Genomic DNA, 25,412 nt, shown 5'->3' on the forward strand with positions numbered 1-25,412 from the left:
CTGCCCAGTAAATACTCGTTAAATGCATGAGGGAAAGCACACAATGGAAGCATGTCACCCCGTGTCACCTGGGTTCGGAGCCTCTTCCCTGCGGACCCAGGGCATTGGCATCAGCATGGGAGGGGGCCAGCACGTGCCCGAGGCTGGCCCTGTAAGGCTGTCAGGCCTTTCCCCCTCCGAGATTCAGGAGGGACGACAGGGGCCTCCTCCAGTTGGAGGTCAGACCCCCATTCATTCCCAGAACATGACACTCCCTCCCATCTCTGTCTGACTGACTGCTCTCCCCTCAGAGGGCCTGGGTGGGCAGCTGTGTCCTTCCTCTGCTCTCAGAGCTCTGACCTGCCACAGATTCTGGATCACCAGCCCAGCTGCAGTTACGACCAGGGGAGTTCAGAGCCCTACCCAGCCCTCCAAAGACATCAGGGGGTGACTCCTCTTCCTGAGGGCCCCTGGGCTGTGGGGACACCTCCTATGTCTCCCTGAAGGTTTCTCAACAGCCCAAGGAGTCGTGGGGGATGAGCGGAGCTTCCTGGGTAGACGGCACAGGAGAACTCAGGAGTTGCCTTTGTTTCCCCGAAGCTGAGGGTCTCCTCCCCTTTCACAGAGGCAGCTCTGGGATCCCTCAGCTGAGTCTCCGGGTGGAGCCGCCCCAGCTCCTGGTTCCTGTGGGGAGACCAGAGCAGAGCAGACACAGGGACACAGATGACTTGGATGCAATCCCCCCACAGTGCTGTGATGGGGAGACAGGGCATTGTGGTGCCCAGCACCCTATGCCAGCGCCTTTTCCCCAAAGTCTCAAGAGACACCTACAAGGTCATTCCTTGAAATCTCAAGGACAGAGAGCTCCTCCTGAGGGAGCACCTCCCTGTGGGTGGACAATTCTCCTGACAGGATCAGGAATCTTCTGGACACTGCCTGTCCTCTCCCTGGACTCAGCCTGCCCTGGGATGGAGTCAGGCAGTCTAGGACCCACAGGGACAGGACCCGGGCTGACCAGTGCCTCACCTCGGCCTAGGACTCAGGCATATCCTTGGGAGCCTGGTCAGCATCCCTGCTGCAGCCCCAGCATCGCCTCCTGGGGGCAACATAGGGACATGCAGATGACACACAGGCCATTAAACCCTGAAGCTGGCTTTGGCTAAGGAGGTGGAGAAGGAGCCTGGTTTGCATCCCTTTCTCCAACAGACACTTCTGGGTCCCTCCCAGATGTCTGCTCTGTCCTGCCCGCTCTACCTAGAGGCCTAGGAGCTCCCTGATCTGTCAGGGGTCCCTGCAGAGCTCCCCATTCCCTGCCTGGCACCACCCATGGGGGAGGCAGGGGGACCACGGGCAAGTCCCCCAGGCAGAAGACACAGGCTGCCTATGACGCTCAGGGGCACATGGACAGTCTCTGGGCCGCAGTTCAGCCAACAGACCCTGAGGGAGGGTCTTCTCCAAACCTTCCAAGGAGCCCCAGCAATCTGATCTTCCCAAGACACGCAGGAAACTCCCTTCCCACCTGGGAACTGAGCTCCTGAGACACCTGGTCTTGGGTCTCTGTCCCTGGAAGCAGAGGCCGGGCTGGGCACAACCAGGGGTGGGCCGTGGGTCCTTCACCGTCATCACCCGGCTTGCTCCTTTCTCATCCCCAGAGTCATCTCTGGGACCTTGCTGCCAGGTGTAAGTACAACCTCCCCAGACCTGTGAGAACACTGGGGAGACAGGTGCGCAGCTGGGATTCTCTGTTACAACAGAAATAATCCCCTGGATTTGGGGACCCTGGGGCCGTGTGTGTGGTACCAACAGACTCAAGGCCAAGACTCATCAGAACCAATTCAGGGTAGGGAGAAGGGCCATCTTCTAAGGAAACCGGGTCCCCCTCAGCCTTGCTATTCAGAGTGTGCTCTCCGGGGCCAGGACGATCAGCATCACCTGGGAGCTCGTTAGAGGCAAACTCTGGGGTCCACACCACACCTGCTGAGTCAGAATCTGCATTTTCACAGCATCTGCAGACCCTCCGTGGGCTCAGGAGAGGGAGAGGCGGCCCCACCCCCACATCATGGGCTCTCAGCCTGGCTGGTCATCTGCTGACGCAGCCTTTCTGGGTGTCCCCTGGGCATCCACAGTCTTGATAAAGCTCCACAGGTGATTCCAGTGCACAGTGGGGGTGACATCCCTGTGACAAGAGATCCTGAGACAGCCCCCAGACTCCTGCTCTGAAGGGAAAGCCACACAGGGAGGGAGAGAGGGCCCTGGGGACGCTGACCCTGCACCTTGACCCCGAGCTGTGGGGGTCACCGGGAACCAACGCCACAGGCTTGTGTTTGTCCAAACACGGGCGTGTGCGCGCTCTCGCATATGCTGGGAAATCACAGCCGAAGACGGAGAGGCCTCAGCCCTTCTCAGGGAACTGCAATGTAGACAGAAATGACAGGGGAAGAAGGGGGCAAGGGAGTCAGGAGGGAGGGGCCCTGGCAGAGACCCCGCCCCCGGCCCACGTGACCCCGCCCAGCGCTCCTGCCCCCAGAGGCCGCTAGCCTCAGACCGGACAGGACTGCAGTGCTCCTGAGCGTTTCTGGAGCAGAAGCTCTACCCGCAGAGGGAGGGACGGGCCGGGCAGCAGGCACCATGGAGCCCCCCTCGGCCCCTCCCCGAGGAGGACGCGTCCCCTGGCAGGAGCTCCTGCTGGCAGGTGACAGGGATGATCCCCTGCGAGGGGGCGGGAGGATGGAAGAGAGAGGCTGGCTGGGGTCTCCCCGGGAGGACAGGGCTCTGAGAGGCGACAGGGGAGCAGGGCAGGACCGGGGAGCCGGCTCAGCAACGGGAAAATCTTATGATCTGGAAGTGGGGAGCCAAGGGCCGTTTCCTAAGTTACTCATCACTGAGGACTGAATTCTGAAACTGATAACAACAACCTAATCGCTGCCCCTTCCCACCAACCTGAGATCTTAACAGACAAACGCCAGACCCTGAGAGACATGGGGACACATTCATTCAGCCCCGGAGATTTGCAGTCTGCCCCACCCCTGGGGTACAGCACAGATCAGACGAGTCCCTGCCCTCCCCGAGCTCACTTCTATGGGAAGGAAGACAGACACACACAGAGACGTCTAGAACGTGATGTCAGGTACTGACAAGCACCAGGAAGGGAACAGAGCAGGGAAAGGTCAGATCATGAAGACAGAGGGTCTTTAGAGTAGGTGCTCAGGGCAGGCCTCTCCCCAGGACCCCCTGAGTGGGAGCAGGTATCTGAGGGCAGGGAGGGAGTGAGCGACAGACATTTGAGGAGGGGGGTTGGAAACAGAGGAAATTAAGTTCAGAGGCGCTGAAGTAGTGTGGTCATGCCACTGACCTTGACCAGCAGGGAGAGAGAGAGAGACACACACACACACACACACACACACACACACACACACACACACACACACACACACACACACACGCTGGGGGATTAGGATCTGTTCTGTCTCCAGGGCCCCAGTTTTCCCTCCAACACATAGGTCCAAATACTGATCTGTCTCCTCCCTTCCCTCCTAGTCTCACTCTTAACCTTCTGGAACCCGCCCACCACTGCCCAAGTCACTGTGGAATCGGTGCCGCCCTGTGTTGCTGAAGAGAAGAACGTTCTTCTGAGTGTCCACAATCGGCCTGGGGATCTTATAGGCTATGGCTGGTTCCGAGGGGAAACTGCAGAGACCAGCCATAAAATTATATCATATTCATTAGACACAAAAGTAACTATCCGAGGGCCTGCACACAGCGGCAGAGAGACAATATACCCCAACGGGTCCCTGTGGTTCCAGAACATCACCCTGAACGACACAGGATACTACACCCTACAAACCGTGAATAGAGATGTTCAACTTGAAAAAGTAACAGTACAGCTGCGCGTATTCCGTGAGTAATTCCTCTCTCCCCTCTGGTGTTGGGTGGGGTGAATTCTACTTCACACAACAGGATCACAGGGCTGGATTGTACCTCCATTCCCTCTGCCTTATGTCCTGTATCGGGTTGGAACATTTAGTGTGGGACACACACAGTGGAGACAAACGTCCTAAGCTCTGAATTCCCTTCCTGGATTCCAGCCACAGCACATTTGCAGCAAACAGAAGGACCACTCTGATGGGAGTAACTCAGCAGAGGGAGATTCAGTCCAAACTGCTGGGCTCCTCCCTGTGACTCTGAGAATGACCCTGCAGGGCTCAGTCAGGGTCAGGCTTCATGGGCCCCTGGGATCCCCACCAGAGCTCAGCCGAGAAAGCCCCTGCCCAGACCCCTGTCTCAGGGCTCCTGACTCCAGTGACCCTGACGAGTCCATTCCAGACGTGGGTTTTGTCTTCCCGGCAGGGGGGACTGGGAGCAACAATTTCCTGGCTGCCTGAGTCCTGAGGTTCCTGAGCTGGTCACCGGCCAGGGCTTGGCACCAAGAGCCACATCTGAGGAGGGGCAGAGGCTGGTCTTTTTTCCTGAGACTTGGGGTGGAAAGCAAGGATAGGCAAGGTCCCTGGGCCACTGTCTGATGGCCCTGGGGGATAGGAGACCCTAGAGGAAGGTCAGCGCCCCCAGGAGGGAACAGAGGAGAGAAGATGCTCCTGGCAGCAAGTCCTGCACCAGGATCGGGCCGAGGGAGCTGTGTCTCATGGAGGCAAGTAACAGTTGTTTATCCGGGCAGCTCCTCTATACCAAGCCTTCGGTCAGGTAATTGTGGAGGATTTAAGGTTAATTACAGACAACACGGCAAGCCTGAGACCATTTACTTGATTTTATTGAGGGGAAACAGAGGCACAGGGTGATGCAGACAGTGAATCAGAGTCACACAGGCAGATCACAATCCTACAAAGTCTGTCTGCAGGTACAGGCCTGTCTCCTCCACCCAGGGGGCCTTATTAGGCACCTGTGGATCCCAAGACCAGTTGTTGGATCAGACCTTTTCTCTTAGGATCTACAGCTCAAGGTAGATTTTCTGGGCTGGGAAGTGAAAGCAAATGGAGAATTAATGTTTTTACTCAAGAACTAAATTCATCAATGTCCAGAGTCAGTTGGGGAATGCCCAGGCCTCCCCTCAGGTGGCCAATCCACAGCTCCTGCATCGGACTTGGAATCACTTATCGTTTCCTGATGTGCTGATGGCATCCCACTGGAGTGTAAGGGAAAGGACTCTGCCCTCTCCTCCCGACTGCATACCCCTAACCGGCACAGGGCCCAACACCTCAATTGCTCTTTCATGAAGGAGGGAAGGAATGAATGAATGATTCCCAGTCTCTTCAGATTCTGGACCCTGGATGCACAATTCTAGGAGGTTCTGGCCACACCTGTTCCCAGTCCCTCCAGGGGTTGAGACCCATGTTGTGTCCCTCTGACCACCAGCCCCTCAGGCCACTGCCCGAGAGTCTCACGAGGACTGTGGTGTTGCTCAGCCATGGGAGGATCCCGCCCCTGGGGCGGCTGTGGGCTCTTAGTGCCCGGAGTCTGTGAAGTCCCTTGTGACCCTCACTGCTCACAGCCTGGGACATTTCTGCTCTCTGCTCCGACCTTGTCCCTCATCTTCCTCCTCCTGCTCCTTTCCAGCTGGGACTACCCCTGCTCTGCACAGCCGCCTTTACTAACCCTTAAGCCTTCCCTGGATTGTCCTGCTAACACCTGTGGCCCGGCCCGCCCTCCCAGGCAGCAGCAGAGGACACAGAAATCCGAGCGGCATCCTCTGCCGGGCTCCGTCAGGAGCCAGTTCCCCCAGGTCACCAGGAGAGCGAGCTGTCACTGGGCCCTCATCCAGGACTCTTTCCCTCCGTGACGCCAACGAGTGGAACACACCCCATGACAAGGGCATGGGACCCCTTGATCTCCTCCCTACATGACTCCAGCAGGGAGTCAAAGGCAGGAGGGCAGGTCTGCAGTCCCCAAAAGCTCATGGGCTCATCCCATGCCTGTTACTCCTGACTCACGTGCTCGTCCTGGTGAGGCTCTCGTTCTTCCCAGGGGTTCCCCAGACCCTCCCCCGGGGGGCTGGCCAGACCCTGCACCTTCCCACTGCTTCACTGCCTGTTTCACACAGACGTGCGTGCCCCTGAGGACACCTTCACCATAGGGTGGGATCCTCTCACACGGTGAGATCCTCCAGTCCCTGTCCTTTCACTTAGATGCTGCCCAATTTGGGTAAATTGGATCAAACTTGTGTTTCCTGAGGTCAAAAGAAAGCCATATACAAGCATTGGGTTTCTTTCCATTTTGACTGTAGAAATTGGTGGCAGGGACTTTCTTTCCTAAATTTACTAACATAACACATATCATTTCTACTGATTTGGTATCATTCCTCCCTTTATATAACAGGGGCACCTCAGACTTTCCCCGATCAATTCTATTTCTTAATAGGACTCACTTGTCCTGCTCTACCCAGGAAGTCACTGAATCCAAACCCACTATAACGTCCTCCTTCGGTCATCATGTGATCGTGGTTGGACTGCAGAACTTGGTCTACAACATATAGTGCTCCCTAGGGAGATATTCCTCTAGAAACTGGTCTTAGATTTTTCAGGTATTAATACTGATTTTCAGATATGGAAACCATTTAATTTCTCAGATTTCTATCCCATAACTGTGTTTACAAATGGTCCATGAAGGCCAGACGCCCTTCCCCCCCACTCCCCCACCTACCACCAGTCACCCTTCTGCATTTGCAAACACCCACTTGTATTTCAGGAAAGACCAGCATGGTCCTCACTGGCCTCTGCAGTGGGAAAACAGACTTTAAAGACCGAGCACAGAGCACATAGTTCTCTGCCACAGCCAGCCAGGCCCTGCCTGTCCCCCTCACTCTTTTCTGGAGCGTTTCTAGTCTTGACTCTGCTCCACCACTGTCTCAGGTCAGTCACCATGGAACACCTGGGCAGAACTGACCTACTTCGTGGCCCCGCAGCCTGAGTGCTGGACTGACCTCCAGGCTTGGCCCTGGTGTCCCCTGGTATTACTTCTGCTCAAATACCCGCTCCTAGGCCATGCTGTCCAGTGTTCTCCAGGCTTATGAGCTCTGGGAAGGCCCATCATTACCCATCTCCAGGACAACCCTGGAAAGCAAGGCCTAGGGGAGAACACCTATAGGGTGACTGGTGTAGGTTTGTGCCGTAGAAAGGGCCTCAGCACCTGCACTTTCCAGGTCAGGCCTCTGAGGTTAGTCAGACAGTCAGTTGGTCAGGGAAGAACCAGCCGAGGCCCAGGGTGGTCTCTGGCTCCCTGTCCTGTGTCTTCTACAACCAACCCTGATGCTTCTTTGACCTGAGAAGGCCTGTGCTTGCTCTCACACGGAGAGCAGGTAGCCTGTGTTCTCTGAGCACTCAGATCCTCTTGCATTTGTCTTGAGCTTCACAGACCTGCCTTATTCTTTGAAGGACTCAGGTACCACCCAGGGCAATGTTCTCTCTGTTGTCTGCACAGCGGAGTTACCCAAACCCAGCATCACAAGCAACAACTCCGACCCCGTGGAGAATGTGGATTCTGTCGTAATATCGTGTGGACCTCAAACTCAGAGCACAGGCTACCTGTGGTCAGTAAACAATGAGAGCCTCCCGGCCAGCGCCAGCCTGGAGCTGTCCCTGGACAACAGGACTCTCACTATACGCCGTGTCACAAGAAATGACACAGGACCCTATGAGTGTGAAACTCGGAACCCAGGGAGTGCCGGTCATAGTGACCCATTCACCCTGAATGTTCTCTGTCAGTAACTTCCCTTCCTACCTGGCCCGGGCTGTCAGCCCAAATCCACATGCCGGGGGCCAGGCCCATCCATCCTTCTGGGGTCCGAGTCCATGACTCTCAGCTGGACCCCCAGGCTGGCCATGGCTTCTTGTCCCAGGCCAACCTGGGCAGGCGCAGCCTAAGCCAAGACTGGATGGGGATGGACAGTTCCTACCTGAGAAGGTCACCAGCCTGTTAGGAGACAGGGGTGAATGTGTCAGACCCAGGCTCAGTGAAGCAGGGGGATTTTACTGGAACTTTTTCAAATGAGGTTGGGACCCAGCTCAGAGGGACCCTGTGGCCCTAACACACACCAGGAGCTTCGGTTACCCTCAGATTATATCACCTGTGGCTTTATTCTGTTTGCCTAGATGGCCCGGACGCCCCCACCATTTCCCCCTCAGACTCCTGTTACCATCCAGGGCCAACCTCAGTCTCTCCTGCCACGCAGCCTCTAACCTGCCCGCACAGTATTCTTGGTTTATCAATGGGAGGCCCCAGTCATCCACACAGGAGCTCTTTATCCCCAACATCACAGTGAATGATAGTGGATCCTATGCCTGCCTCGCCTATAACTCTGGCACTCGCCTCAATAAGACCACAGTCAAGACTATCACAGTCTCTGGTAAGTGGATCCCTGGAGCATCTGCGTGGATCGCCGTGGTGAAGGTCTGTCTGGCTTTCAGCAAAGAGTCTAGAAGTAGTCATTTCCCATTTGCTCCCAAATCTGTCCCTGAACTCTCCCATTAGATGTCTGCAGAGGTTTCTACCCTTAGTTCTGAGGGCAGACCTGGGGTCCAGCTGGAATGTGGGGAGGGGGCGTCTCAGCTCCAGAAAGCCCCATGCATTAAATGGGGCTTTGCAAATAGGGAAGAAAAAAGGGTCCTCAGGTTCAAGTTGCTTTTTGTTGTTCAATTGCAGGAGTGCTTTATATATTATGGGTATTAATCTCTTAGCGGATAGGATTTGCAAATGTTTCCTTCCAATCCATGGGTTGCCCTCACTCTTTTTTTTTTTTTTTAGTGAACTTTAGCTGACACACCTCGTGACATTAGTTCAGGTGTAGCACATAGTGATTGGACAGCTCTATATGTCATGCTCTACTCAACACAATGGCGCTCCCATCTGTCTCCACGCAGTTTTCTATTTTGATGCAATCCAATTCATCTATTTTTTTCTTTTGTTGTCTCTGCTTTGGGTGTCATATCTAAGAAATCACTGGGAAATCCAGTTTCAGTAAGTTTTTGCATTACATTTTCTTCTAAGGCTTTTATAGTTTTGACTCTTCTGTTTTGATGTTTGGTCTATTTTGCATTAACATTTGTACATGGTGTACAGAGGTCTACGTGGTGGAAGGTCAGGTCCGACTTCATTCATTCACATGGATATCCAGTGTTCCCAACACCATTTGTTGAATAGATTTTTTTCTCCATTGAATGGTCATGACAACCTTCTTGAAAATCATTCAACCCCATATGCCAGTGTTTGTTTCCGGGGTGCCTATCCTATTTCATTGGCTCTATGTCTGTCTTTATACCAGATCCCCATTATTATTGGTTAATGTAGCTTTTCAGTCAGGAAGTAGGAGTCCTCCAACTTTGTTCTTTTTCAAAATAGGTATTGGAGGTCCCTGAGATTCCAAGTCAATTTTTGGAAATTCCTATTTCTGAAAAATAATTCCTTCAGAATTTGATAGGGAGGCACTTGGCTGGCTCAGCTGGTGGAACATGCGACTCTTGACCTCAGGGTTGTAGGTTTGAGTGCCATGTTGGATATACAGATTACTTTAAAATAAAATCTTAAAAAAAATTGATAGGGATTACATTGAATCTGTGGATCTCTTTGGGTAGCTTTCTCATCTCACCAATATGAAGTCCCATCTTCCATGAACATGGGATGTCTTTCCATTTATTTGTGTCCTCTGTAATTTCTTTCAGCAATGTTTTATAGATTTCCATATACAGTCTGCTGACTCATTAAGTAATTCCTAAGATTTTGTTCTCTTTTTCCTAAGTATTTTATTGTTTTTAATGTTATTGTAAGTGGAATTGTTTTCCTAAACACAGTGATTTTTGTATGTTGATGTTTGAATCCTACAACTTTGTTGAATTCTTAATTAGTTCAACAGTTTCTGTGGGGTGGGTGGGGATCGTTAGGGTTTTGTACATAAAATTTCACGTCATCTGCAAAGAGACAGAATTGTACTTATTCCTTTCCAATTTCATTGCATTCTCTGGTTTATTCCTCCTAATTATTTTTGCGTGGACTTCTGTACTGTGTTGAATACCAGTGCTAAAAGTGGCATGTTTGTCTTCTACTTCCAGTGTTTCACCATGGAGTGTGATGCTAGCTGTGGGTGTTTCCTAGTAAAAGTCTTCTTCAGAGTGAGAAATCCTGTACATTAAAAACTCTTTGATTAGTGCGGCGCCTGGGTGGCTCAGATGGTTAAGCGTCTGACTTCGGCTTACGTCGCAATCCCAGGGTCCTGGGATCGAGCCCCACACCGGGCTCCTGGCTCTGCGGGGAGCCTATCTCTCCCTCTCCCTCTGCCTCTCCCCCGCTCATGCTCTCTCTCTCTCTCTCTCTCTCTCTGTATCTCTGCATCCCAAAAGAATAAATAAAGTCTTAAAAAAAAAACTCTTTGATTCCTAAAGTTGTGAAGATGGTGCGGGCGGCTTTAATTCCCTAGTAAATCGTAACTATGTGAATGCCTTCCCTACTTTACATGAAGCTGCCTTGGACACAAGGATAGAAGAGCTACGAGTCCTCCTCCCCCACTATCCATGGAAAGGTATATAAGGAATGAGACATGATCTTTTAAAGTCACAAAATGTTCAAGAAAAGAATCACACAGAAATCCACGGGAATAAAAAATTTCACCTGATGATGAGGATGCGGGACATGTGACCTTAGAAGAGGTTCCTGGTGCTGATGCTACAGAGATGTCCGGGCAGAGCAGAACCAGGACTGAGGGCCAGAAGGGAACTTGAGGATCAGAGGGGGAAGTACAGCCTTCTCCTTACAGAACGTCACCTGAACAATGACAATCATCCTTCTGCTGACAGCAGAGCCATCCTCTGAGGCACCTTTACAGAGCTTGCTTGGGCCTTCAGAGTGGCTGAGATCGTAGAGGAAGGAGCGTAGCCCCAGGGCCCAGGCCCACTCTCATTCCATCACTTCCTGTGTTTCTCCCCTGAGCCCGTGGCCCAGCCCTCTGTCCCTGCCAGCAACACCACATTCACAGAACATAAGGACTCTGTGGTCCTGACCTGCTCCACAAATAACACTGGGGTCTCCATCCAGTGGTTCCTCAACGGCCAGAGTCTAAAGCTCATGGAGAAAATGAAGCTGACCCAGGACAACAGCACCCTCACCATATGCCTTGTCAGGAGAAAGTATGCTGGGAATTTTCAGTGTGAGATCTCCAACCCCGTCAGTCAAGCAAAAGTGACCCCATCAAGCTGGATGTGAGCTGTGAGTGAACCGCCACCTCTCCCTCTCCTTCCCTGTATATTCTACTGGCAGGGGGTGTGAAATGGATGCAGGCCTGGAGGAGGTAGGAGCCACCTTCAGAGCCTCTAGGGCAATGTGGATAAAATCCCTGGAATTAGACTAATCTTGTTACCACTTGGTTCTGATCTGTTTGCTCCAATACCAGCTATTGGAACTTGGGCAAGATGCTGAACCTCCTGAGCCTCAGTGTCCTCATCTGTAAAACTGGAAAGAACAGCTGGATCTTAGGGCTGTTGTGAGGGTTGTTAATATGAGTTCATGAGATGAAATCCTGAGCCAGCATCATATACAGATTCAGGCTCAATCAAATTTAGCAGCTATTGTCCTTTTGATATTAAGGTTTTGGTTACTAGCTAAGTCTTGAGGATTTGGAATTAAGTATTGTCTGATTACGTTCCAGCTCGGTGACCTGCACTGATTTACTGAAGCCCTTTCCATAGTGAGATGCTCATTTTGCACAGTGGGGATGACACCTGGCCCCCTCATGGACAGGGAAGCAGCAGATGAGATAAACGTAAAGTATTTCCCACGTGCCTGGCACAGGGCCGACCTCGAAAGCAGTCAGCTAATGTTATTCTTTTTAAAGTGTTGAGTCAACAGGTAAGGGCCTCCCTCTAAGAACATTGATAGAGATGGAAAGGAAGACCCAGGGGAAGAGGCATAATGTGAGCAGTAAATGAACAGCACACTGACATGGGCCCCGGGGCGGGGGGACAATGTGAAGAATGAAGCAAGTCCAGGGTTTCACCGTGAGGAAGAGAAATGATGCAGCGGTCAAGGGGGTGGGGACAGTGTGGTGACAACACACACATCACCCAGAGCTCAGTGGCCTTTCCTTCCTCCCTAACCAGGCCCTTCCCCCACGGCCTGTCTTGGCTTCCACAGATTTGACTTAGGACACATTCCCCTCCCCTTTTCTTCTTATTTCAGATGAAAGAAGCACCACAGGTCTCCCTGTGGGGTCCATCATTGGCATTGCAGTCGGGGTCCTGGTCGGCCTGGCACTGTCGGCCGCCCTGGGGTGTCTCCTGCTCCACACAAGGACTGGAAGGTACGATGGCATTTCCCACAAGCTGATCCTGTCAGCTGAGCCCTGGCCAGGAGGGGACCCCACCCTGACCTAGGATTCTGGGCTGCAACTTCCAGGCCACCCAACTGCCCCCTGGATTTTCCCTCTCATTCCTTCTGGCTCCTTCCTCACCAGCTGCTGTCCAGGGTGCTTCTTTCCCAGCTTCCTCGGTTTTACATTAGGGACAACTAGGGAACAGCCCCTCAGGGTTGTCTGCATTCATCTGGCAAACCTACATCTGTGCTCATAGGACTAAATACACAGTAAAGAGCACCTCCCGTGGTTTATTTAAGTGCACACGCCCCGTGAGGGGCGGTTGCAGCCTCAGGACCTGAGGCCGGTCCTGGTCGGGGTCACGCAAAGGAGAGTGGAAGATCCTGACAGGCCAGGTGGGGTCATCCCCTAAATGGCAGATGCATGAACCGCAGTCCCTGTTGTGTGAGAGCAGAACACCTGGGTTCGGCCAGGTGGAGGTCCTGGGATGTCCTTATGCCTCTTGTCCAGGCAGATGGAGATGGAGGACGGGCTGCCGACACATTTCAGCATCCTCTGGCCTGAGGGGGCGAGGGTCTGGCCACAGCAGGGGCACCACATTCAGGGATCCAGCTTACCCGGGCTCCCCAACTGTCCTGCACACATGGCTGCAGGCTTGACCCTTCCACTCAGACAATCCCGCATGTCTGATTCCTTTCCTGGGTCCTTGATCCCTTTTCAGGACACTTTCTCCTAGAAGCCCATCAGCCTGTGGGGCTTCCCCTGTGAGCCCAGGACAGAAGTGCTCCCAAGACCTTTCCTAATCCCCTCTCCTGGGCCCTCCCTCTCCTAAACAGCACTGGTGGAGAGAGGGGGTCTGTAACCCCTGCCTGGAATGAGGATCCTCCTCGTGCCCTGCTCTGACACCAAAGCTGTGACCTCTCCCTGCACCCCTCACATGGAAGCCTGATCTCTCCTAGGGCCAGTGGCTGCCGTGATCTCAGAGAGCTCTGGCGCCCAGCATCCACCCCCTGTGAGTACATCGTCAGCGCGGGTGGGACCCGGAGCCCCGGAGTCCTGCCCACATTGTCCATCCTGCCAGTCACTCCCCAGGTCCTCTGACCCTTTGTCTGGGTCTCCTGCACAGGGACCTCAGCTGGCCATACTCCCTGACCTGTAGAATCCAGATCATAGGTCAGCACCTTACCCCCATTGGGCCCTAACATGGCCAGTGGGTCTGTCCCTGGGAGGTGCTCCTGCTTCCCTGTTCTCTGAGAGCTGAGGACCTGTCCCCTCCTGGAGGGTGGCCCCAAGCGTCTTCACAGCCCTGGTGCTAACTCCTGTCTCTGTCCCCAGGCCATGGTCCAGCCAGCAGCTCTGCATCCCCGGTAAGCCCGGCCCCTGCACCACTCATTCCACTGGGGTCCAGGCTGTGCAGGCTCAAGGCAGGCAACCAGCCAGTTCAGCAGCACAGAGCAGACCCTGCTTCCCTCAGAGTAGCCAGGACAAGGCAAGCCCTGTTCTGGCCAGGAGTGGACCATCTTCAGGGGCAGGACCATCCCCCAGCATGTCCTGAGTTGTCCCTGCTCTCCTGAGCTGGCCAAAGGAGTATGCTGGAGTCCAGACAGGGGCAGGGTGGGCACTGGGAGCACCAGCCAGGGGTCCTGGGCTAACAGGAATGGGGCAGGGGGTGCAGTGGGCAGTGGTCGGGCCTGGGGAATGGGTCAGCAGGCTTGGAGAAGGCATTTCTAGAGGCAGAACCATCACTCCCATAGAGAAATGATCCTCCTTCTCTGACTACCAACACTCATTCTCTCCTATTTAGGACTCCCTGCCCAGCCCCACCACAGCCGTTTCTATCTACCAGGTGAGTGTGGGCAATGACTGCTCTGGTCCCCGAAGCCCAAGGGGGCTGAAGATCTGCGCCCTAACTGCCCCTGGCTGTGTTTTCAGGTTCAGGAAACAAGAGAGCAAGAGGGACAGGGCATTGTGGGAGGAAGGAGGGGCCGGGGGCAGACACCTGCCACACAGCCAGGCTCCCAGAGAGCAGCCCAAGTGGTCCTCGAACTTGAAAGTCACCCAGATATGTTCCAGGAAGGTGACAGGGGCTCAGAGGCCTCTTCTTCTTTTACAGGAATTACGACACCCTGACACAAACATTTACTGCCAGATCAACCACAGAGCAGAAATGGCTTCTTAGTTTCCCCTGGGAACTGCTCCTTCCAGGGCCCTCCTGAGACCCCAGACTCTAGGTGGAGTCAAGAGCTGCACCCTGAGCCAGAGAACCCCTCTAAGCTCTGAAGATATTCAGGGATGTGGACCCAGGGTCGGGTCCCTCCTGATTTCTGGAGACCCCTACAGGCTGCCCTGAACCCAGGACAAGGCCCCCGTTTCCCATGAAGTGGGGGTTCCCAGGAAAAGTGTCCTGACCCCTGACCTACCAGGGATGATCTGAGAGGATCTGAATCAAAAGGACTCATCCCCTCCTTGGCCCTTTTATTGTGAATGGTCATTTCTCTTAGCAGAAATTCCCCCCAGGGGCACCTGGCTGGCTCAGTGAGTAGAGCATGCTACTGTATTTTTTTTTTAACGTTTTATTTATTTATTTGAGGGAGAGGGAGAGAGATTGCGAGCAGGGGAGAGGAGCAAAGGGAGAAGAAATGTAGACTCCCCACTGAGCAGGGAGCTGGACGTCGGGCTCCATCCAAGGACCCCAGGACCATGTCCTGAGCCGAAGTCAGACGCTTAACCAACTGAGCCACCCAGACACCCCGAGCATGCAACTCTTGATCTTGGGGTCATGAATTTGAGCCCCATGTATGGCACAGAGTTTACTTAAAAAATAATCATGATAAATGTAAAAAAAGAAAAAGAGAAAAGAAATTCCCCTGAAACTCTGGGTCTCTTCTCTCCTGGGTCACAGAGGGAAATGTTACCTCTGAGTTGACCAAGCCCCCATCTCCAGTCACCCAGGATAGAGGAAGGGGTGAGTGGTGTGGACATGTTGGCACCACGCTAACTAGAACGCCAGAGCTGTGGCCAAACCATGAGGGAACTCAGCGGTCCTCACATCGCTCAGGGACCCAAGCTATAGACACTCCCAGTGTTTATAAATGTGGTTTGGGTGTCGGGAGCACAGAACATGGGGCCTCTGACGAGCACGTGAAGATGAGCCAGGAAGGAGTAGCTGTGGGCATCAAACCAACCACAGAGAAGGATGAACTGGGCACCTTTCCCTTGGCTATTCTTTAAGAGTAGGTCAGCTGGCAACAAATTTTCATATTCTTCCTTCATCAGAAAATTTCCTTATTTCCCCTAATGATCCTCCTGAGGATCATTTTGCCAGGTACAGGATTTGTAGTCGATTTGAAAAACCTGCCACTTCCTTCTGGCCTCCATGCTGTCAGATACAAAACCTACCATCACTTGCTTAAATTATTGTTCCTTAATAAGCAATGGGTTGTTTCTCTGGCTCTTTCTATTTATTCATTTTTAAAGATTTTATTTATTTACTTCAGAGAGACAGAGTGAGAGAGAGAGAAAGAGAGCAAAAGCCAGAGGGAAAGGCAGAGGGAGAAGCAGCCTCCCCGCTGAGCAGGGAGCCCAACGCAGGGCTGGATCCCAGGACCCCGGGATCATGACCTGAGCCGAAGGCAGATGCTTAATGACTGAGCCATCCAGGTGCCCCTCTCTGGCTCGTTTTAAAGATTTTTTTTCCTCTTGTCTTTAGTTTTCACAAATTTGCCTTGTGCCTTAGTGTGACTGCTCATCATGTTCGGGGTTCACTCATCTTCTTGGACCATTATTTCTTCAGACACTTTTCAGTCCATATTTTTTTCCTACTTCTGGTATCCAGTGGCACCAATGTTAGATCCTTTCTTTTTTTTTTTTAAGATTTATATATTTATTTGAGAAACAGAGTGTGCTCATGAGCAGGGAGAGGAACAGAGGGAGAGGGAGGGAGAGAACCCTCAAGCCGACTCCCAACTGAGTGCCAAGGGACCACAAGTCAAGGAGTATCGCTAGACTCCAGAAACTGGAAAAGGCAAGAAAATTGATCCTCCCCCAGAACCTCCAGAAAGAAATGTGGCCCCGCCAATATCTTTATTTTAGCCCAGTAAAACCCATGTTGGACTTCTGACCTCCAGAACTGTAAGATAATAAATGTCCGCTGCTTTTAAGGCACCGTCTTTGTGGTAATTTGTTACAGCAGTAATAGGAAGCAAATATAGAGTTCCTATTAGATTATATTGTTGTATGAATATCAACTTGGGGGAGCTTATCATCGTCCTGTGGATATATAGGAGGAAATCTCGGTTTGGTGAGATACAGGCTGAAGTAGTTAGGGTGAAGTATTAGGATACCTATAACTTCCAAGTGATACATCAAAAAATCATACATATATATATAATGAAAAAGATTTGTGTGCATGCACGTGCATATAGTTACATCTATGCAGACAGAGTACAAATGTGACTTTGGTAAATAAGCATGAAAGGTATATGGGAGTTCCCTCTAATAGTCTTGTAACGTTTCTCTAAGTTTGACTTTTTTTTTTATTCGGGGTGAGGCCTTATGTTTTAGAAGTACACACAAAAGTGTTTAGAAACAATAGTATATGGCTCAGTTGGTTAGGTGACTGCCTTCGGCTCGGGTCATGATCCTGGAGTCCCGAGATCGAGTCTCACATCGGGCTCCCTGCTTAGCGGGGAGTCTGCTTCTCCCTCTGACCCTCTTCCCTCTCGTGCTCTCTATCTCTCATTCTCTCTCAAATAAATAAATAAAATGTTAAAAAAAGTATATGATTTCTAATATTGAATCCGGTCAGTGGAGGAGTAGAAGGGAAAGAGAAACAACAAGGTTCATCACGAGTTGATACTTTGGAGCTGGAGATGAGTACCTGGGGGTTCACAGTACCATTCTCTCTATTATAACATGTTTGTATACAAACTCTCTTTTGTATACATTTAAAATTTCCCATATGAAAAGACTTCAAGGGAAGAGAAAAAAATTTCCAGCTCTGAAGTTTTACCAGTGAGTTCCACAGAACTTTCAACACAGATCATCTCAAAATTGTACAAATTCATCCATAGAACAGCGAGAGACTATGTCCCCAACTGACTCTGGGGTTCGTATAACCTTTGAACTGAAATAGGAACAACAACAAAAGCACAAAAAGAGGAAAATATCAGGCCAATCATACTCATGAACAGAGAGCCAAACATGTTAATCACGACATTCTCAAACCAATTCCAACAGTATATACAATAAGACAGTACACCGTGACTAAATTCCAATTGTCCCAGGAAAGCAAAGGTTCAATATTAGAAACTTATAATGGGGGAGGGGGGCATCTGTGTGGCTTGGTCGTTTAAGTGGCTGGCTCTTGATTTTGGCTCAGGTCATGATCTCAGGGTCGTGGTACTGACCCTGCGTCAGCCTCCGTGCTCAGTGAGCGGTCGGCGTGAGGAGTTCTCTCCCTCTTCCCCTGCCCCTCCTCCTCCTCAAATACATTAATTAACTTTTTTAAAAAGATTTATAAATGGAAGAGGGTAAGGATTTCTAGGGTGCCAGCACTGTTCTGTGTCCCGACCTAGCTGCTAGGTACATGGGTGTGTTCAATTTTTGAAAACGCAGTAAGCACAGCACTTCGTTCTGTATCAGTCCTCGTACCCCCTCAACTTGTTTCATGACGTACACTCTTTGAAGAGACCAGACCAGACGTTTTGACGTGTAGGATGCCCACATTCTGACTTTGTTTCCTTGTGGTGTCATTTCACTTGCTTCTCTCAACCCCGTCTTTCCTATAAATTGGAAAATGAATCTCAAAGCTTGCAGAGATTCGGGTGATATTTTTTTGGCAAGAATGCTTCCTGGGTTTTCTATTGCATCATATTAAGAGGGACATCCTAACTACTTGTCTAGACCTTATGCCAATATAACTATTTTCATGACATAAAAATTGATCAGTGGGCATTTTTTTAGGTTTTTCTTTAAATTCCAGTTAGTTGGGGTGCCTGGGTGGCTGAGGAGGTTGGGTCCTGATCTGAGGGTCGTGGGATCAAGTGCCATGTAGGGCTCTGTGCTCAGTGGGGAGTCTGCTGGAGATCCTCTCCCTTGCCCCTCCCCGCTCGCTCTCTCTCTCTCTCTCAAAAAAAAAAAAAAAAGGTCTTTAAAATTTAAAAAATAAGGGTGCCTGGGTGGCTCAGTTGGTTAAGCGACTGCCTTCGGTTCAGGTCATGATCCTGGAGTCCCGGGATCAAGTCCCGCATCGGGCTCCCTGCTCAGCGGGGAGTCTGCTTCTCCCTCTGACCCTCTTCCCTCTCGTGCTCTCTGTCTCTCATTCTCTCTCTCTCAAATAATAAATAAAAAAAATCTTAAAAATAAAAAAAATAAAATTTAAAAAATAAAATAAATTCCAGTTAGTTAACATGCGGTATATTAGTTTTAGGCGTACAATATACTGATTCAACACTTCCATAAACACCTGGTGCTCATCACAACCAGTGCCCTCCTTCCTCCCCATCCCCTATTTCACTCGTTCCCCCACTCACCTCCCCTCTGGCAACCATCAGCTTGTTCTCATCGTTAAGAGTCTGTTTCTTGGTTTGCCTCTCTCTTTCTCTCTCTTTTCCCCCTATTCTAATTTGGTTTGTTTCTTCAATTCCACAGGACTGAAATCAAAGGGTATTTCTCTTTCCCTGACTGACGTATTTCACTTGGCATAATACACTCTAGCTCCACCCACATTGTTGCAAATGAAAAGATTTCATTTTTTTTTGTGTGTGGCTGAGAAATATTCCATTGTATATATACACCACATCGTCTTTATCCATGTATCAACTGATGGACATTTGAGCTGTTTCCATAGTTTGGCGATTGTAAATAATGTTGCTATAAACATCGGGGTGTGTGTATCCCTTTCAATTAGGATTTTTGTATCCTCTGGGTAAATACCTAGGAGAGCGTTTGCTGGACCACTGGGTAGTTCTATTTTTAACTTTTTGAGGAACCTTCCTACCGTGTTCCAGAGTGGCTGCACCGGTTTCCATTCCCACCAACATTCAGGAGTGCTCTCCTTTCTATTCAGTGGGCATTTTTTTTTTTTTTGTGCAAAGACAAATTTGTATACAGAAATTACAGGATTAGAAAACTCTCTACCATGTTGCTCCTCAACAGAAGGAAAGCTGTCTATGGCAAGCCCACAGCTAACATCATACTCAGTGATGAAAGGCTGAAAGCTTCTCTATAGAACCAGAAACATGACAAGGGTGCTCATCCTCACCACTGCTATTCAGCATAGTACTGAGAGTCTTACAGCAATTACACAAGAAAAAGAAATAAAAGGCATCATGCCAGAAAAGTAGTAAAATTCTCTTTGTTTGCAAATGACAGGATCTTCTATAGAGAAACTCCAAAGGCTCCATGAAAAACTGTCAGATCTAATAAATTTAAGGAAGCTGGAGGATGCGGGGGCACCTGGGTGGCTCAGTTGTTTAAACATCTGTCTGCCTTTGGCTCAGGTCACGATCCTGGGGTCCTGAGATCGAGCCCCGCATCGGGTTCCCTACTTGGCGGGAAGCCTGCTCTCCCTCTACTGTTCCCCCTGCTTGTGTTCTCTCGCTCTCTCTGTCAAATAAATAAAATCTTTTAAAAACAAAAAGGATGCTGGCGGATACAACATCAATCTACAGAAATCAGTGCATTTCTATCCACTAACAAAGACCCTATGGCAAACTCCCTGGAAAACAAAAGAATCCCATTTCCAATGGCATCAGAAAGAATGAAATGCTTTGCCCTGGCATGGCCCTGAGGGGTGGAAGCAGGCACCGGGGAGGCAGGGAGTAGTCCAGTCTGTAGGGTCAGAGGCAAGGGAGCTCTGCTCTGAGGACACCAAAGATGCTGCTTCGGAGGTAGCCCCCAGCCTCCACAGGTCAAGGAATAAGCAGAGTCCATTCAACCAGAAGAGAAGCAAACACAAAGACACCATGGCTTGAGTCTCTACTCATAGGAAGCAAGATCAAGGTCCCTATTTGCCACCACCAAGCAACCAGAGCCTGTAGTTTTGGAGTACTGCCCAAAGATGCACTTGCTTGTGTCTTGCCATTTGGCTTTGCAAAGGCGTCATAGCTAGGAGAATGCCAGAGTAAATTCCATTCCTTGGACAATCTGCTCTTTTTGGCCCAGGAAATAGCAGGAACCACTGCTTATGTGTGAAGAATGCAAAATAAAGGATGCATTAAAGGAAAAGGGACATTCGCAGCCTTCACCTCCCTAAACTCTGTACCTCTTGAAGTTTCTTACACCTCTGAATTTGTACACATTTAACTTTTCAACTGTACTTTAAAATAGTATACTTAGAGTGGGCCAGAAACATCGTGATACTCTCAATCTATTGGGATGCTTCCTGTGGAAGATTCTCAATGAAATTGAAGAGGAAGGGGTGCCTGGGTGGCTCAGTCGTTAAGCATCTGCCTTTGGCTCAGGTCCTGATCCCAGGGTCCTGGGATCGAGCCCCGCTTTGGGCTCCCTGCTCTGTGGAGAGCCTGTTTCTCCCTCTCCCACTGCCCCTGCTTGTGTTCCCTTTGTCACTATGTCTCTCTCTGTCAAATAAATAAATAAAATCTTTAAAAAAAAAGAAGAAGAAATTGAACAGCAAAAGTTTTCCTACTGTTTAAGAACCTATAGAGAGCGCCTGGGTGGCTCAGTTGGTTGAGCGACTGCCTTCGGCTCAGGTCAGGATCCTGGAGTCCCCGGATCGAGTCCCACATCAGGCTCCCTGCTCAGGAGGGAGTCAGCTTCTCCCTCTGACCCTAGCCCCAATCATGCTCTCTCTATCATTCTCTCTCTCAAATAAATAAAATCTTTTTTTTTTTTTAATTCATGAGAGACAGAGACAGAGACAGAGAGAGAGAGAGGCAGAGGGAGAAGCAGGCTCCCAAGGAGCAGGGAGCCTGATGCGGGACTCGATCCCAGGACCCTGGGATCATGACCTGAGCCGAAGGCAGATGCTTAACCATCTGAGCCACCCAGGCACCCTCAAATAAATAAAATCTTAAAAAAAACCTATTGAGAGCTCTACACATGGAAAAGAAATTGTGTTGCAACTAACTTGTTTACAGCTAAATAAAAGAAATCAGTGTTCTCTGAAAAAAAAAGGAAAAGAAAAAAAAAACAATAAAATAATTTGGACTAATTGTAACCCAGGAAGGGAAAGATCTTTAGACTGAAAACTATGAGACTCTGTTGAAAGAAATTGAAGCAAAGGCAAATAAATGAAAAGATATCCCCTGTCCATGGGTTGGAAGAATTCATACTGTTAAAATATACCTACTACTCAACATGACCTACAGATGCACTGCAGTCCCATCAAAATTCCAATGGCATTTTTCAGAGAAAGAGAAAAAAGCAATTCTAAATTTTGGATGGAAGCACAAAATATGCCAATAGCCAAAGAAATCTTGGGCAAATAGAACAAAGCTGGAGGCATCACTCTGCCTGATTTCAAACTACATGACAAATCTGCAGTAATCAAATAGGTATGCCATGGTGACAGCCCTCCACCAGGTTTAAGGGTTCATCCCTTGCTTGCTGTCCTAAGTCCCATGATCTGTAGCAGAAGTAACCTACTTTCCTTGGGATTTGCCAGTAGGCCTCAAGGAGTGTAGGACCAAACTTTCCCAGGAGATAAGGCCTGCCTACTTTGGAAAATAGGTGCCCTGGGTGTCAGCAGGGCTGTTCAGGGTTGTGTCCATATATGACTAACCGCCTGGGCACCTGCTTCTCCTGCATGGAGCCACCCTTTCCTTTCTCATGCCTTCCCCTTTAAAGCAGCCTCCAACCCTACTCTCCCTGGATGGGGAACATGGTCTTTGAAACATGAGTCCACCATCTTCCCAGCATGCCAGCTTCCTGAATAAAGCAACCTTTCCTTACCAACCATCACTTGTCTCTCAAGTGTTGATTTATGAGGCATGAGCAGCCGAATCTGAGTTCAGAACTGGTTCTCTGTCAGGTAACAGTCTTGACAGAAAGACAGAACGATGGAACAGAACAGAGAGCCCAGAACTAAATCCGTGCATTTATATAGGGTCAATGGATCTTTGACAAGGGTGTCAGAATCACAGTGCGAAAGGGCAGTCTCTTCAATAAACGATGTTGGCAAAAGTGGATATCCACATGGTAAAAGAATGAAATGACGCATTTACTTTACAAATACACACAAATCAACTCAAAATAGATGTACGACTTAAGTATAACACCCAAACCATAAAACTCCTAAAAGAAAGCATAGGGGAAAAGCTTGATGACACTGGTCTTGGCAATGACTTCATGAATATGATACCAAAAGTACAGGCAACAGAAATGAAAACCAACAAGTGGGACTATATTCAAACTAAGAAGCTTCTGCACAGCAAAGGAAACCATCAACACAATGAAAAAGCAGCCTACCAACTGGGAGAGACTATTTTCAAACCATGTATCAGATAAGGGGTTAATATCCAACATATGTAAGGAACTCTTACAACCAGATCGTAAAACGTAAATAAACTGATTTTAAATGGGCTAAAGACTTGAACAGGCGTTTCTCCAATGGCCAACGGGTATGTGAAAAAGGGAAATGCAAATCAAAACCACAGTGAGATATTACCACACACCTATTGGAATGGCTGTTGTTAAAAAACAAAAACCAAAAAAAACAGGCACCTGGGTGGCTCAGTCGGTTAAACGTCTGCCTTCAGCTCACGTCATGATCCCAGGATTCTGGGATCGAGCCCCGTGTTGGGCTCTCTGATCAGCAGGGAGCCTGCATCTCCTTCTCCCTCTGCCATTCTCTCTGCTTCTGCTCTCTGGTTCTCTCTATCTCTCTGTCAAATAAATAAATAAAAACCTTTAATTAAAAAAAAAAGACAAGTGTTGGTGAGGATGTTGAGAAACTGGAACCCTAGCAACCCGATGCAGAGAATGCAAACTGGCACGGCCACTCTGAAAACAGTATGGAGTTTCCTCAAAAAGTAAACATACAACTGCACTAAGATCCAGCAATCCCACTTCCGGGTATTTCTCCGGAAGAACTGAAATCAAGATCTTGAGGAGATTATTACAACACCTGTGTTCACTGCAACACTATTCACAGTAGCCGAGATGTGGAAACAACCTAAATGTCCATTGAGAGACGAAGGGTTGAGGAAAATGTGGCACATACATATAGTGGAACACTATGAAGAGATTTCATACGCAGTGTTAATAAACTAAAAAAAGATAAAAGAAAATGAAAACAGTTATCACAGTCGAAACAAAAACAAACACCACACTGAGATGCCACCTCACATACAGTAGACTGCCTAAATATTAAAAAGACTTTCCAAATTACGTGTTGTTGAGGATGGGGGGCCACTGGGACTCTCCTAAGTCGCTAGTGAGAAACTACAATTAAAGCTCCTGTGGAAAACAGTGTAGCCTGTTTTTCAAAAAATTAAACCCGTGCCTCCTCAGCAATCCCCTCACTGCACTCCTGGGTGGAACTCTACCCAAGAGAAATGAAAGCACGTGCCCGCTTCAAAGACTCCTGCCCAAAAGTTCCTGGCAGGTGTACTTGTAATCGCCCAGAGTTGGAAACAACAGAAATGTGCATAAATGAGTGAATGAATTAAAAACAAACAACTTTCTGCATCCTTCCAATGTAATATAACTAAGGGATAAAAAAGAAAAAAAACTGAAACTTCAATAACATGGAACAATGGGTTAAGTTAAAAAAATGACACTGAGTAAAGAAGTCAACCCCGGCCCCAAATTATAGTGTTTGATTCCACTTCTCAAAATCCGAAAAAATGCACACTAATCTATAGCAACAGAAGCAAATGTAAGGTTTCATGGGAACATGGGGAAGGAGGGTCAGAGGGGGTGGAATGAAAATAATAAAGAGGACATGAGATTTTTGAGAGGAAGGGACATATTCAGTATCTTCATGGAATGACTCTAGGTATGACTTCTCCGCATGCCCGTGGCAAAACGTATTAAATTGTATACTTTCAATATGTTCAGTGACTTCTATGTCAACTGTAATTCAATAAAGTGGTTAAAAATTATATATCCATATATGAAATATTATTTCAAGTACACATTTTTTAAAAAAATAATACAACTGGATAGAGGGGCTTTTTCGTCCGCATTTCCTGGAAAGTCCACCAGAGGGCGGCAGAGCTGCTCTACTCCTGGGCGCCTTTTTCAGCACCCACAGCCCAGCAGGGTCTGACCCTCCCCGGCCTCACCCCGTCCCAGTCCTCCTGGCTCTCCAGGATCCCCACACTGGACCCCCTCAAGCTCCTCCAACCAGCTGGGTGTCTGCCCCCTGAGACTGTCCCTCTATGGGCAGCTAGTCCCTCCACACCCTCTGTCCTATGAGGGGCGAAGTTCCACTCACATTTCCAGTCTCAGCCCCAGGTCACTTTCTCAGGAGTGCTCCATGGGACCCAGCATCAGGTAATACCCCCTGACATGCTCCAGATGCACCAGACGCTTTCCCTTCTTGACCCTTCTCTTGATTCTAATTGACTCCTCAGTGCCATGATTTCCTGACTGCCCGTGGCCCTGTTGCAAGGGAAACCCCAAGAGTCCAGGACCCACATCTGTCCTGTTCTCTATAGAGCTCCCAGGACCCAGCCCAGGGCCTGACAAGTCAGAAATGCCCAGTAAATACTCGTTAAATGCGTGAGGGAAACCACACAATGGAAGCATGTCACCCCGTGTCACCTGGGTTCGGAGCCTCTTCCCTGCGGACCCAGGGCATTGGCATCAGCATGGGAGGGGGCCAGCACGTGCCCGAGGCTGGCCCTGTAAGGCTGTCAGGCCTTTCCCCCTCCGAGATTCAGGAGGAACGACAGGGGCCTCCTCCAGTTGGAGGTCAGACCCCCATTCATTCCCAGAACATGACACTCCATCCCATCTCTGTCTGTGACGGACTTCTCCCCTCGGAGGGCCTGGGTGGGCAGCTGTGTCCCTCCTCTGCTCTCAGAGATCTGACCTGCCGAAGATTCTGGATCACCAGCCCAGCTGCAGTTACGACCAGGGGAGTTCACAGCCCTACCCTGCCCTCCAAAGACAGCAGGGGGTGACTCCTCTTTCTGAGGGCCCCTGGTCTATGGGGACA

The 25,412-nt window shown here is 49.9% G+C and overlaps 1 pseudogene across 1 annotated transcript; it reads left to right on the top strand.

Annotated features, from left to right (window-relative positions):
- The first annotated feature begins 2,500 nt into the window (after positions 1 to 2,500).
- On the top strand, positions 2,501 to 24,353 carry LOC148163230 (cell adhesion molecule CEACAM6-like; annotated as a pseudogene). The gene is made up of 11 exons (XR_015769066.1): positions 2,501 to 2,671; positions 3,517 to 3,876; positions 7,408 to 7,686; positions 8,079 to 8,332; positions 8,406 to 8,407; positions 10,906 to 11,181; positions 12,151 to 12,271; positions 13,243 to 13,295; positions 13,619 to 13,650; positions 14,088 to 14,129; positions 14,397 to 24,353. The product of XR_015769066.1 is annotated as a cell adhesion molecule CEACAM6-like (transcript).
- Positions 24,354 to 25,412: the final 1,059 nt, after the last annotated feature.

This window comes from Eumetopias jubatus, unplaced genomic scaffold (assembly GCF_037043125.1).
Source record: "Eumetopias jubatus isolate StellerSeaLion01/CBP00866 unplaced genomic scaffold, mEumJub1_p1.0 scaffold_10, whole genome shotgun sequence".
Taxonomy (NCBI): domain Eukaryota; kingdom Metazoa; phylum Chordata; class Mammalia; order Carnivora; family Otariidae; genus Eumetopias; species Eumetopias jubatus.